Source organism: Odocoileus virginianus, chromosome 22 (genome assembly GCF_023699985.2).
Source record: "Odocoileus virginianus isolate 20LAN1187 ecotype Illinois chromosome 22, Ovbor_1.2, whole genome shotgun sequence".
NCBI classification, from domain to species: domain Eukaryota; kingdom Metazoa; phylum Chordata; class Mammalia; order Artiodactyla; family Cervidae; genus Odocoileus; species Odocoileus virginianus.
The window spans coordinates 3,784,100-3,798,260 of record NC_069695.1 but is presented as its reverse complement, the minus strand read 5'-3'; the positions used below and the strand labels follow the sequence as shown (position 1 = coordinate 3,798,260).

The 14,161-nt window shown below is 47.7% G+C and overlaps 1 long non-coding RNA gene across 1 annotated transcript; it reads left to right on the top strand.

Annotated features, from left to right (window-relative positions):
* Positions 1-478: 478 nt before the first annotated feature.
* On the top strand, positions 479-3,937 carry LOC139030351 (uncharacterized). The gene is made up of 2 exons (XR_011482659.1): positions 479-769; positions 3,516-3,937. It is a non-coding gene; the product is annotated as an uncharacterized lncRNA (long non-coding RNA).
* Positions 3,938-14,161: the final 10,224 nt, after the last annotated feature.

Genomic DNA, 14,161 nt, shown 5'->3' with positions numbered 1-14,161 from the left:
ACCACTGAAAGGGGAACACGAAACACTCGTGGAAAGTTAGCCACAGAGGGCAAAGGTCAGAGGTCGACCCAGCACAGCAGGGTGTGAAACTCAGGAGACAGTCACAGTGGAGGAGCTAGAGTCTGACATGAACTGCTGAGACCCAGGTCAGGAGGAACGAAAGCGCAAGGTGCTTTAGGACTATTTACACAGTGATGACAGATCATTAGCCTAGAAGTCTCCATCTGGGCAGAAGTCAGCCTTGGTGACTGTGGGGTCTGGGGACTGGAATGCCTTCAGAGAGGGTTTGCACTCTCCTGATGCCACAGTAACAACCTCTTCAAGTATCTCAAACAGGCCCACCACCTGTCTTAGTTATATTCTTGGCCAAGAAGCATATGACCCCTTCCTTAAATATTATTTGGATCTTACAGAAGGTTCATATTCAGGAAGGAAATCAAAGAGAGACCAGGAGGAGCTCAGTTGGAAGAGGAGGTGCTAGGGAGTTCTTGAACGTCATGAATAGGTTTTCAGGAAAGCCCAGAGCACCTACCCTGAGGCTGCGGGGATCTGCTCTAAAAGCTCATAGGGACTGAAGCCTCTCCCCATCCCCGGGCAAGAGAGGGATGAGATGCCTTCCTATAACTCTGTGAATTCATTCGGCTACATTGGTTTTTCAGTGACGGCACCATGGACAGTGGCCTTAGACACGACTCGAACCTCTCCAGGTCTCAGCTCTCTAAGAAACAAGCGAGTCTGACACCATGATCTCTATCCTCAGCCCTTCCAGGTATAACATCCTGAGCACCTGAGTCCTTTTCACACAGGATGCCCACATATGCATTCATTTGATCTTAGGAAGTTTAGAATTCAGAAGTAGGGATCAAAGTAGGAGGAAAGAAAAAGAAGAGGGAACTTAGAGATTGATAGACTAATATCTCCCAAAATGTGCTTCAGGAGTATTCTTTCTTCCGACTTACAATAAGATGTGTCTATACATGTGTATTTGTATGTATCTGTCTATCTCTATCTATGTGCTAAGTCGCTTCAGTCGTGTCCGACTCTGGGTGATCCCATGGACTGTAGCCCGCCAGACTCCTCTGTCCATGGGATTCTCTAGGCAATAAAACTGGAGTGGGTTGCCATGCCCTCCTCCAGGATCTATACCTATATAGTATATATAGATATTTATTAAAATTTTATAAAATTTACCTACGAATCACATTTCAAAATTATATATAAAATTTATGTATAAATATATAATTTTATATGATATACAGATATAGGCATACATAAAGGTAAAGGCATGCATGCTTATGTCTACATACGTAACATATAGATATATTACAATGAAAGTGAAAGTTGCTTAGTCATGTCCAACTCTTTGTGACCACACGGTCTGTAGCCCACCAGGCTCCTCTGTCTATGGAATTCTCCAGGCAAAATAGTGGAGTGGGTTGCCATTCCCTTCGCCAGGGAAACTTCCTGACCCAGGGATCAAACCAGAATCTCCTACATTGCAGGCAGATTCTTTACCACCTGGGCTACCAGGGAAGCCCGTTTATCTCCATCTATCTAACTTTCTATGGTAAAAACTGACACCCACACCATAAGCCAAGCACTTCGTAAAGCGCTTTTTATGCATTGGTTCCTTTAATCCTCTCAGCAAACCTATTATCATCATCGTCCCCATGTTATAGATTTTATGACGTTTTCAGAGGTTGCTCACTTTCCAAGGTCATAACAGTTGTAGGTGGAAGGGAAAGCTGCAAACCCAGCCAGGTCTGCCTCTTGAGTCTGCGTTTTCAGCCACCACACTCTGATGCTTCCCGAGGGCTCTCTGGTCAAATCAGTTTGGGAATTGCTGGGATAAACAAAATTAAATTGGTTTATTGCTGCAAAACTTCTCAGATCTCTGCCTCCCTATTGTAATGGGGGGGCACAGATTGGAGAAAAGCACAGATTCAGAAGCAAGAGCCCAGATTTGCCCTTTCTAGCTGTGTGACCTCGGGCACATCACTTAACCTCTCTGTACCTCATCTGCAAAATAAGACTAACAACAACACCTGCTTCACAAGGATTGAATGAACATTTTTATATCAAATATACATATATATGATATCAAATTTTATGACAAAGAATTAAAAAGGATATTTATTATATCAAAACCAAGTGCTGCTTAAGGGTTGGCTATTACTAGAATGGACTGCGCTGTCAACCACTTTGATCCTGGGGCCCCATTTTCACAGAGCCTCTTCCCTGACAGCGGCACGATCTGGACCATCCGTCTCACTTAACGATGAGGAAGCTGAGGCGATAGGCCTGGCTTAAGAGAGCCGAGGGGGCCGGCAGTTCAGACCCCAGACTCAGAGCCCGTCCAAGTCCTACAGGCCCACGCAGCCTCTCCCTGGCAGATTCAGACATTCTCTGCAATTCTAGTTACAGAGTTGTGACTAAAGAGAAAATAACATAACTCCGGTTTTTTTTTCCCCCTCCCTCTGTGGTGTCCATTCCATGCAATGCCCAGGGCAGGGACCTGTTCTCACTCAGAACGAAAGAGGCCTCGAACCAAGCTTTCTGCGGCAGCAGCCCCTACCGCCCAGAGGGCCGTGTCTCTTGCAGCCCCCCGGCCTGGCCTCTGCGTAGCCTGAGGCAGGATGACACTGGCCGCCGGGAGCCCTGGGCACTTGCAGCCGGCAGCGCTGACCTCCCACCGGCAGTGGGGGCAGCCGGGGCGGCCAGCCTCTCTCCCGGCACTGCCCAGAACACGCCTGGGAGCAGGGAAAGGCGGTGCAGAGAAGTAATCCCTCTCTGGCTCTCACAGGGAAGCATTTTAGAAAATAGAAAGGATTAAATGTGACAATGCCCATCAATTCCAAGTAAAATCAGACAGGGGTTAGGATGAAAATCATCCTGTTAGGATGATGCTTCTTCCACTCGTGTGGTTTCTCTCTGCATCTCTCTGTGGGTAGCTCATTGCTCTGGCAAGTCCTCAGAGTGGCTGGGGGTGTGTGTGTAAGTGAAGTGAAAGTCACTCAGTCGTGTCTGACTCTTTGCGACCCCATGGACTATCCAGTCCATGGAATTCTCCAGGCCAGAATACTGGCGTGAGTAGCCTTTCCCTTCTCCAGGGGATCTTCCCAATCCAGGGACTGAACCCAGGTCTCCCACATTGCAGGTGGATCCTTTACCAGCTGAGTCACAAGAGAAGCCCCAAAGGGAAGTGTGTGTGGAAAGAGAGACAAAGAAAGAGATTCAGAAGAGCCAGGAAGCAGGAAGGAGGTGGGAGGGAGAGCCGGGGGAATCTGTGCACTTCGGGGCCCAATCCAACGGTCCTTTCTCAGTCCAACCTTGCTCCATGTGCTGCCTGATGTTGAGTTACGCCTGCCTGGTTCCGAGGTCTGAGGCGAGCACCCAAACTGCTATCCTGCCCCGTCCTGACTGTAGGAGAGAGCTCGCCACTTGGCTCTCCTTTGCACTCTGGATTCCATGTACCTTCAACCCCAGGTTATTAACGACTGTTTATTACTCATCAGGTGCTGAGAACACGGAGCGATTTCCTGGACCAAATGCTCCAGTGAGCCCCATTTCCACTGAAAGAGGAGGCTTCCAGGGGCTCACCTCTCCCGAATGGCCTCGGGCCGCGTCTGCAGGCATCGGCTTGGCGGGGGGATGAGAGTCAGTGGGCTTCACAAGCGAAGTCTGCGGGCCCTCTCAGCCTCTCTCGCCCACCTGCAGGGGCACCCACGTTAAGAGGGGTATGCGAGCCACTGAAGACGAAATCTCTTTCTCAGGCTTGCCAACCGAATAACCCCAGTCATGACAATTCAGCCTGTAAATGAGATGCTCCTTATGTATAAACGGGCATAGTTCGGTTTCAGGCTCCTGCTCTCAAACCTAAATGAAGCAACATCTCTTATAGACTAAACGAGAAAGTAAACTAAATATGTATAGCCTATTCATTGTTTTCAATATACTTAGGATACTTTCTTCCTTTTGATCATTTTTGAGCCACTTTCCTATTCTGTTTTTTTGCTTTGTCTTTATTTTTCAGTCATACCACATGGCTTGCGGGATCTTAGTTCCCTGACCAGGGATGGAACCCAGCAATGGAAGCGTGGTGTCCTAATAACTGACGCAAATGTGCTCAGTTGCTTTGGTCGTGTCCGACTCTGTGACCCTATGGACTGTAGCCCACCAGGCTCCTCAGTCCACAGGATTATCTAGGCAAGAATACTGGAGTGAGTTTCCATGCCCTTCTCCAGGGGATCTTCCCTACCCAGTGATCAAACCTGCGTCTCCTGCATTTCAAGCAGATTCTTTACTGACTGAGCTACCAGTGGTTGGTGGTTTAGTCGCTAAGTCACGTCCGACTCTTGAGACCCCAGGGACTGTAGCCCGCCAGGCTCCTCCATCCATGGGATTCTCCAGGCAAGAATACTGGAGTGGGTTGCCATTGCCTTCTCCAATGCATGGAAGTGAAAAGTGAAAGTGAAGTCGCTCAGTCGTGTCCAACTCTTAGCGACCCCATGGACTGTAGCCCACCAGGCTCCTCCGTCCATGGGATTTTCCAGGCAAGAATACTGGAGTGGGTTGCCATTGCCTTATCCAATGCATGGAAGTGAAAAGTGAAAGTGAAGGCGCTCAGTCGTGTCCAACTCTTAGCGACCCCATGGACTGTAGCCCACCAGGCTCCTCCGTCCATGGGATTTTCCAGGCAAGAGTACTGGAATGGGGTGCCATTGTCTTCTCCACATATTATCGTTAAGTCCCCTTATCACCCATCTCTCCCCAGAAATGTTTACGGCTCAGCAGCATCTATTGATGGTCGCAGCTGAAACTGCTGAGGATTGTTGATTCAACAAGCATATACTGAGTACTTACTACATGCCAGGTACTGTATGAGGCCCGAGGGACCAGCTACAGATCAGGAAGGGTACAGTCTCTTCCCCTGGAGTTGCCACCAAGGGCCTCAGGGCACCAGAGAGGAAAGGGGATTTGCCCAAAGCCGTCCTGCCCCTGAACGCAGGAGCTGGAAAGGAAATCCAGGCCTGCCAGCCCAAGGTCGGGCTCCCCCAAGCCTGCACCTTCCCCCCTAATGGAAGAAAGTGTCTCAGCCAGCCCCTCTGTGCCTGTGACGCGTGGCTGCTCATAGGGCCGTGACAACAGAGAGCTAGAGGAAAGTCACACCTGAAATCATATTGTTACGGGGCTTCTGTCCTGTTTTCTACCTGCACATGCAAAGCAGGTCACCAGCTGCCAAATAGTTGCTGCCCAGGCGTGCTAATTACAGAAAGATACTAAAAAAAGAAAAAAAGCCCTCAAAATATTCATAGAAAGAATTGCTTAAGAAGAAAAGTCTCTTTCTAGATCAAGACACTGGCTATCTTTAGAGCTCAAGGAGTTTAGAGGTGGAGGAAGAAGTGAACTGACCCGAGATGGAGGTCAGAGTGGACCTCAGCAGGAAGCCATTCCTTTCTGATCCCTGACCATCCCTGATGGTCCCCTGGCTCATCAGTCTCTCCCCCTGCTCCAGAGAATCAGGGCAGGAAAATAGAGAGCGAGGTAGAGGAGGGCCATAAGAAAAGAACAAATAATGACACTGCCGATTACTTACTAGAACCTTCTGCCTGTCTACAGTTTCATTATGTTCAACATGTCTTTAAATCCCCACTTCTGCTGGGGAGATGAGTACTATTCTCCTCATCGAGCGCAGGAGGAAACCAACTGGGACCTTCCTCTCACTTCCTCAGCCAGGGAGCAGCAGGACTCGGCCCCCAACCTGAGTCCATTTGACTGGAACGAACATCCTTCGTCCATCACAGTGCAACATAACGGAGAAAAGTTCCCGGGAAGATGCCATGGGAAGGAGCGTGACGAAAGCGAGGGGGAAGGGAGAAGGCTCAGGTGGCGAGTCAACAAATGTTTAATGAGCACGTGCTACACACAGGCGTGCTGCCAGACGTCTGGTGCGAGGACGCCAAGGAGACCGGGCCCTCCTGCCGCCCCCCGACCTGGGCGCCGGGCCAGTATCCGCCTGCTGGTCAAGCCAGGAACGGGGGCAACACCGGGGGCTAGTCTCTGTGCCTCACGGCCCACTTCTTTTAACTTCTGCCACCTTGATCCTTCTGTGTCCCATCTGTTTACCCTGCTCATTTGTAAAATGGGGACAGTCGGGTGCCCACATCATTAATGCAGAAGTAGATAAAGTAATTAGTACAGCCCAAGGCACCCAGCAAGTTCTTGATGACAGAACAGAGTCAGAATAGTCAAAGCGGGTTCTTGGCTCGATAATGTTAGCTGTCATTACTGTGCTTTCTTCCCTGCATATTGAAATGATGGGGAAACTGACACTTGAGGCCTCAGAGAACAACATCAAATACAAGGAAATCTAGGGGTGGGTTTGTGGCCAACTGGTCTACTCTCCTTGCTAACTACAGCTGGTGGTGTCGGGTATCTGCATTTTTCCCATGCAGGATCCTGTGTTCCTCTCTGTCTGTTCAGAGTTTATAATTTCTTTAAGTTTATGATTTCTTCAACAAAATACAAGCTCACTAGGAGTGGGCTCTCTGACCAAGTATCTTTTAAAGCAGCAGTGTACAGTAGAAATATAATGTGAGCACATAAATAGAAATTTTTAGTTTTGTGCAGCCACATTTTAAAAGATAATAGCTATTATAATTTAACATGCTTATGCAATATATCCCAAATGTTACCATTTCATTGTCCACTTGATATAAAAATGACTAATAAGGGATGTTACAGTCTTTTGTCTGAATCAAGCCTTAAATACCTGGTGGCTATTTTATACTCACAGCACATCTCCATTTGGACCAGCCGTATTTCCAATGCTATGTGTGGCTGGAGGCTACCATTCTGGACGTTGCACTGTTAGAGCAAGCTGAGACTGTTCCTTTAAAGACCAAAACATCTCTCATTAATTGGGGATGTGTGTGTGGATCATTAGAGTAGCAGGTGGTCTGGCTGGTCTCTCTGCCCCCAGGGATTGTGTGAAGAAGGAGCCTGTTTCTAGCCAAAGCAAATCACACAACCCATCTTAAGGCCCTGCTGATAATACATTCATAGAGTTTCACACCCCAGCACACAAACAGGCTCTGGCTAAATAGGCTTTTAAAAATGCCTTCAGATGTGTAACCACCCCTACCCCAAACCAGCTTCTCAGAGACAAGACTTCTGCATCCCAATACTCCCTTTTAAATGAGCTCTCAAATCTCCCACTTTCTCTAGCTCCCTGGCAAAGAAACAGATGTGAATAATTTTTTTTTTCATTTGATACAGGTTTCCTGAGTACCCACTGTATGCGGGGCACCATGCTAGATGAATAAGCTATGGCTCCTGGCCTCAAAACTCTCAATGAAGGACACAAGAAATATCAGGATCTGCCTTTATTTTCCTGATCTTTTTTGAAATTCCAATCAGAATTATCATGAGTCGATCCCAGAATGGGAACTGCCTGGCCTGGGAGCTGGATTCTGCTCTTAGTTTGAATTTCATTTGTTCATGCGCTAAATACCCTATTCCCTCTGGGGCATCTAAATTAGCTGCCCTGAACTATCTCCATTACATAGTTCAAGGTCATGGCACATGCCGGTTCCCCAGGTCCATCCTGGAGAATGGAGGTCCTGGAGGTCCATCCTCCAGGTAACCTGGCGAAGGGATGCTTATTCAGCTATGTATGTCTCTGACCCAAGCTGGTCTGGACCCTGGGGAGATGCAATCACCATGGGAAAGCTGAGATGGGGAAGTTTATGAGACGAGCGAGTCTGGAGGTGAAGATCAGGAGTTCAGTTTTAAAAATGACAAGCGAAGGTGTTGAGATGCCTATTGAACATATGAGTCTAAATCTCAGGAATGGGAACCCAGCTAGAAATAGAAATCTATCAGACATCAGCACATAGGTGATATTTAAAACCAGAAACCTAGATAAGATGATGGAGGGAGAGAGAAGACAGGAAAGATAAGGGGGTCCAAGGGCTGGGTCATGTGAACAGCTGGGGGCTGGAGGAACAATGAGACCAGCAAAGGGTCCTGAGGAAGTGCGGTCCACAGAGTAAGGAGGAGGCCAGAGGGGTGAAGCGTCAAAGACCCAAGAGAGGAAAACAGGCCACAGAGGAGGGGGATACGCTGAGCAAAGGGTACACACTTCAGTTCAGTGGCAAACAAAACAAGGACTGAGAATCGATCCATGGTTTTAGCAATACGGAAGTCATCAGCAAACTTGATGAGAAGAATACCCTTGGATTGCTGGAGGCAAAATTCCTATTATAGTGGTTTCAAGACAAAATGGAAGGTATCTATTGAATACAGCAAATATAGACAAACTTTCAGACTTTTTGCCATGACTGGGAGCAGAAAGATGTGCTATGGCTAGAGATGGACGAGGGTTTTGTGTTTTAGGAAGAATGTGAGAAAGGCAGCTTGTTTACCTGATGATGGAAAAGACCGAACAAGAAAGGGGAATATTAATAACGTAAGAAAAAGAAGGATAATTTCAGGAACTATGTCTGTGAATAGAAGAAAGATAATGGGATCCAGTGCAAAGGTTGAGATTCTGGAGCAAAAGGTGTATAGATTACTCATCCATAGCAAAGGGAGGGAAAATAGGACTTCCTGGTATCAAAAATCCAGAAAGATAAAATTAAAAGCACGAATAAAATAGTATTGAGTAAGAGTTTATTGTGCATATAAGAACAGAGAGTTTCACAACTCCCATTGCCAGCTGGGAGTTTTCAAATTCAAAACTGACAAGAAACTCAGTGGCATGATGTTACAGACTGGCTTATAAAGTGGTTACCCACTCCAGTATTCTTGGGCTTCCCTGGGGGCTCAGCTGGTAAAGAATCCACCTGGATTGCAGGAGACCTGGGTTTGACCCCTGGGTTGGGAAGATCCCCTAGAGAAGGGAATGGCTACCCACTCCAGTATTCTGTCCTGGAGAATTCTGACCTCCTGTAGTCCACAGGGTCTCAAAGAGTCGGACACAACTGAGCGACTTTCACTTTCACTTTAAAAAGTGAGGAAGTGGCTTAAGCTTTGCAATAATCAATTATCACAATGGGAGTTTCAAGATGGCAGGAAACTGGTTAAAAGAGATTATCTTCCATCAGTTTAGGAAGGTGACTGAAGTTTCTCTTAGGATCATCAGAGATATTTGCCAAAAATAACCTAAGTTATGTTTTACATTTGTTCATTAAATAAGCTCGGTTTAGTTTTGCTTAGCTGGCTTAAATGGTTGTGTATGCTCAGAGAATTTTCAAGTCTAGTCTCTGTTTTCTCCTTAATTTTAATATTTCCCTATGTGTGCGTGCATGCTGAGTCGCTTCAGTGGTGTCTGACTCTTTGCAACCCCAAGGACTGTAGCCCACCAGGCTCTTCTGTCCATGGGATTCTCCAGGCAAGAACACTAGAGTGGGTTGCCATGCTCTTCTCCCTACTTTTGGCCATTCTCTTAGCAGGCTCAAGAGTTTGACCAACTAGCAGAGCATTGCTCTCGGTTACCACTTTTAATATAGTCAGGCCAAAGAAAAACACAATAACTGTTTCCACCAGCTGAGTCACCTAGACAGAGGGTCACATCGTCACTGTTATCATTACTGGTACGGTTATTGTTGAGTTTTCCAGCTGTCTGATCCTGGTGTGTGAGAGGCTGCTGAAAGGCATTCAGAACCCTTGGGAGAACACAAGGCACTAGGGAGGTTAGTCTGACGACTATACGGAGAATAATAGCCAAGGATTGAAAAGTTCCCTGGAGCAGAGATTCCCCGGAGCCAATATTTAACCAATAAACAAAACAAACAGGTTATAGTCAGATTCAGGCTTTACCTGTGTGAGTCAACCTACATTTTTGTGGATAACGTGTAACTGGATTTCTTTTATCTGTGCTATTTACACAGAAACACATGAAACATGAGCAGTCACATGTCCTCAGGATTACTTGAGACAGGATGAACAGGAGGATGTTTTATTTCAGGAGGCAGTGTGCAGATGAAAAAGTGAAAGTGTCAGTCGTTCAGTCATGTCCGACTTTTTGGGATCCCGTAGAATATAAATATAGCCTGCCAGGCTCCTCTGTCCATGAAATTCTCCAGGCAAGAATACTGGAGTGGGTTGCCATTCCCTTCTTCAGGGGATCTTCCAGACCCAGGGATCGAACCCAGGTGCCCTGAAGTGCAGGCGGATTCTTTACAGTCTGAACCACCAGGGAAGCCCAGTGTACAGGTGATTTTCCACCTAAATTAGGTCACTATATAGAGTGATCAATCAGGTAATTTAATAAAGATACTTCTTTGGAAACAAAAGAAAAACAAAGCTTAATATTTAGAACAAATTATTAATTCTATTTCTGAGTTTGGAGAGCAGCCAGTTGAGAAAATTTTCTAGATTGAGTTCAAAGCTTCTTTAGATGGTGGAATGAGGAAAGCACTTTCAATCTGATGGACCCTCCTGCTTTGCAGTTTCACTGTCTTTGATGACATCATCATGAGTTCTGGTGAACTCTCTCAAGTGACCCACACAGAAACAGGGATGAAGTTTGTACATCTATGATCCATTGTTGTGATTTCTCTGAGGTTTACGGGTAAATGACAAAGCCTCAAAAACAAAGAACAGACTAAAATCTGATAACGGGTACACCATACTTTTTCTATTGAAACATAAATTTTTTTCTATAATCATTCCATTTTTATCAAAGATAATTACAGTGAAACTAATTTGTCTGTAACATAAGTCTAGTTCTAATAAATGTGGCCTGATTATTTACATAAATGTAGCAAGAAAAATTATTCTATTCATATTCTCAAATATGATACTCCAGTCAAAGTTTTGGTACTGTCCAAGAGGCTTTATTATTTCCATAAAGCCAACCTCAGTTCCTTAAAATTGTCTAGTAATAGGGAATCTCAGATTAGATCTTTAAAAGTCTCTTTAGACTAAGAAGCCAAGCTAATGATTTGTCTAATTATGTCTTGTTACAACGACAACAGATTATTATTGAATTTATGCAAATACATATATTACTCTTCTATAAGAAGAGAGAGCAAACCTTTTGAAATCTTCTGGAAAACCTAAGTCAATCTGAGATCAAAAAGACAATTCAGAATTTGATTTCGGGAATTTTTTGTCCAAAATGCCAAAAGAGCCTGTGCCCTGCTCCACAACAAGACGAGCCCCTGCTGGCGGCAACCAGACAGAGCTTGAGATGGTTGGATGGCATCATCAGCTCAGTGGACCTGAATCTGAGCAAACTCTGGGAGACGGTGAAGGACAGGGAAGCCTGGCGTGCTGCAGTCCACTGGGCTGCAAAGAGTCAGACAGGACTGAGCAACTGAACAGCCACCACCAAGCTGAGATGTGATGGGGCTGTCAGGACTGAGCAGGTCCCAGTCCACGGCGAGCATCACCCAGTGTTCGTCATCATCACTCTGAGGAAGGCTGTGGATGCGGATGAAGCCCAGAGCAGCATTCTAAGAAGTGGCACACGGACTTTGAGCTCCTAAGTTGTTCTGGGACCAGAACCCCAGTCTGCCCAGCTCTGAACCACTGGCTCCACCACTCAGATGATGATTAAAGAGGTTTACAGTCAGCACAGCTGCCAGCCGTGACACTGCCCCTGCCCAGCCAGCCACGCTCCGAGAGCTCTTTGCCCCCTTCTCCCCTCTCAGGGATCAGCCACCCTCTCCACTTGGCAGACTTTTCCCCCAAGGCCCTGGAGCTCTCAAGAAAGGACCTAACGTTTATTCTGCTGAGATGGGAAGAACTTGAAATAGGATGCCTCCTTCGCTCAGACCTGGGTTTAGACACAAGAGCAGTCGAGTGTGAATGATGGATTTCTCCAATGAGAAGGGGGTCCCCTGGGCCTGCGGCCTAACCTGTGATCCCCTCCTGTGACCCCCGCCCCTCCGCAGGGTTTCCCTTGCCTTGCTGAGCAGCCTCAGTGGGCAGGTGTAGAGACCCCAGACCCCAGGATGGATGGCAGGGGCACGTAATAATCCCAGAAGGTCAAGAAACGGGTCTCGGCCGTTGGAACGGAGGACCAGCGCTGTCACAGGCAGCCACATGGACCCAGAGACACGAGCCACTAGCCTGAGGTCACACAGCTGCATGCTGGCAAGGCAAGGCTGGAGCTTCAGTGGGCTGGTGTCTTTCCACAGCCCCACCCTCAGCCATAGAACTGGGAACCGACAGCTGGCCAGTGAATGGGAAGTCCCGGCGATGAGCCCTCCCCCTCACTTTGCTATGCTGACAGCAGTTTGCCATTGCACCATATGCCGCAAGGACCAAGTATAGATTCTGGTGACAAAATTAGCATGGCTATTAAAGACCGAAAAGGAAATCATCAAAAAGCCGGAGTGAGAGGCAGGACAGCTAAACTTCCCTCCTCTGCTCTGCGGCACGTGTGGACCAGCCTTCCAGGAAGGGAGGGGGCTGTGGCACCACTGTCCCATGCCAGGCTCCCAGGCAGATGTGGCTAGGACAGAGAGCAGGGGGACATTGCACAGAGAAGGTGAGGAGGAGGTGGGGGCAGGCAGGGACGACGGCAAGCGCACAGCTAAGCTTTTATGCGCCAGGCACACGCTGCTCTCCGCGGGCCTTGGAAGCAGCTGTTACCTTTATCCCCATTTCACAGACTTGGAAACTGAGGCACAGAGAAGTAACAAGGTGGAAAACAGATCACGATCCGGGAAGAACACAGGAGCTTTGTCCATCACATTCACCTTTCCCCCTCCTTGCTGGTGCTGACTTCAGCACATAAACATGATCAATTGCCCCATTTTAATAGAAAAAAAATTCCTTCATGTTGACCACAACGACCAGGATCCATTGCTTCTGCCACCAACTTCCTTGAAAGAAATAAACCCTCCCCACTCCTGTCTTCTCAGCTCCCGATCCCTCGTCCCTTCAGGCGACCTTCCATCTCCCCATCGCGCCCTTATGATGACTCCACTGGAACTCCCAAGGGTTGAACCCAGCGCCCCCTCCTGCCCAGCCTCCCTGCCTCTCTCCTTCCTCTCCTGATACATCCATCACTGACCACTCCCGACCTGGGCAAGCCCTCGTCCATCAGTCACACCTAATCTCCTTCTCCCTCTCGGAGACTGCCTTGGTCACCTTCACTAGCTCCTCTCCCTACGCCCGCCTCCTGAATTAACTCTTCTCCGAAATCCACAAAAAAGGCTTTGGGGCACTGACATTTAGGTAGTGGTTCTCAGCCCTGGTGAAACCTTACAGTCACCCACCTCAAAGCCAAAGGCTCTGAATTAATTGGTCTAGGATGCCACCCAACGTGTGTGTGTGTGTGTGTGTGTGTCTGTGTGACACTCAGTCGTGTCTGACTCTTTGGGACCCCACGGACTGTAGCCCGCCAGGCTCCTGTGTCCATGGGATTTTCCAGGCAAGAATATTGGAGTGGGTTGCCACGCCCTCCTCCAGGGGATCTTCCCTGGCTCAGGGATCGTTCCTGTGTCTCCTGCATCTCCTGCATTGGCAGGTGGGTTCTTTAACACCTTGCCACCTGGGAAGCCCTTTGATGTATATGGCTCCCCAGATGACGCTAGTGGTAAAGAACCCGCCTGCCAGTGTAGGAGACGTAAGAGACTTGGGTTCGATCCCTGGGTCAGGAAGATCCCCTGGAGGAGGGCGTGGCAACCCACTCCAGTATTCTTGCCTGGAGAATCCCATGGACACAGGAGCCTGGCGGGCTACAGTCCATGGGGTCCCAAAGAGTCAGACACAACTAAGGAGACTTGAAATGCATGCACAGGTATACATATATATATGTATATATATAGATAGATAGATAGATAGATAGATAGATAGATAGATAGATAGTTAAAATATTTAAGTCCCCTACACAGGTCTAATGTGTGGCTGGGGTGGCAAGTCACCCCATTTTGGAGGAAGAGGGGTTGAGGACACATTCGGGTAAGTGGAGAGAGCAGAGTAAGTCCCAAGAGGAAGGCAAGAGGCTGGGGAAACCTGCCCCCAGCTCAAAGAGGATGCCTGACACCTCTCCTGCTTCTGGTTCCATAAGCTACTTCTAAATCTTCTCTAGTGAATCCTGTCCACTGCCCCCCACCCCCACCCAAGCTTCAAGCAGCCTGCCAGAAAGAAAAAGGAGGAGACTAGACCACTTTCTCCTCCTTAAGACAGCTCCATAAGAATT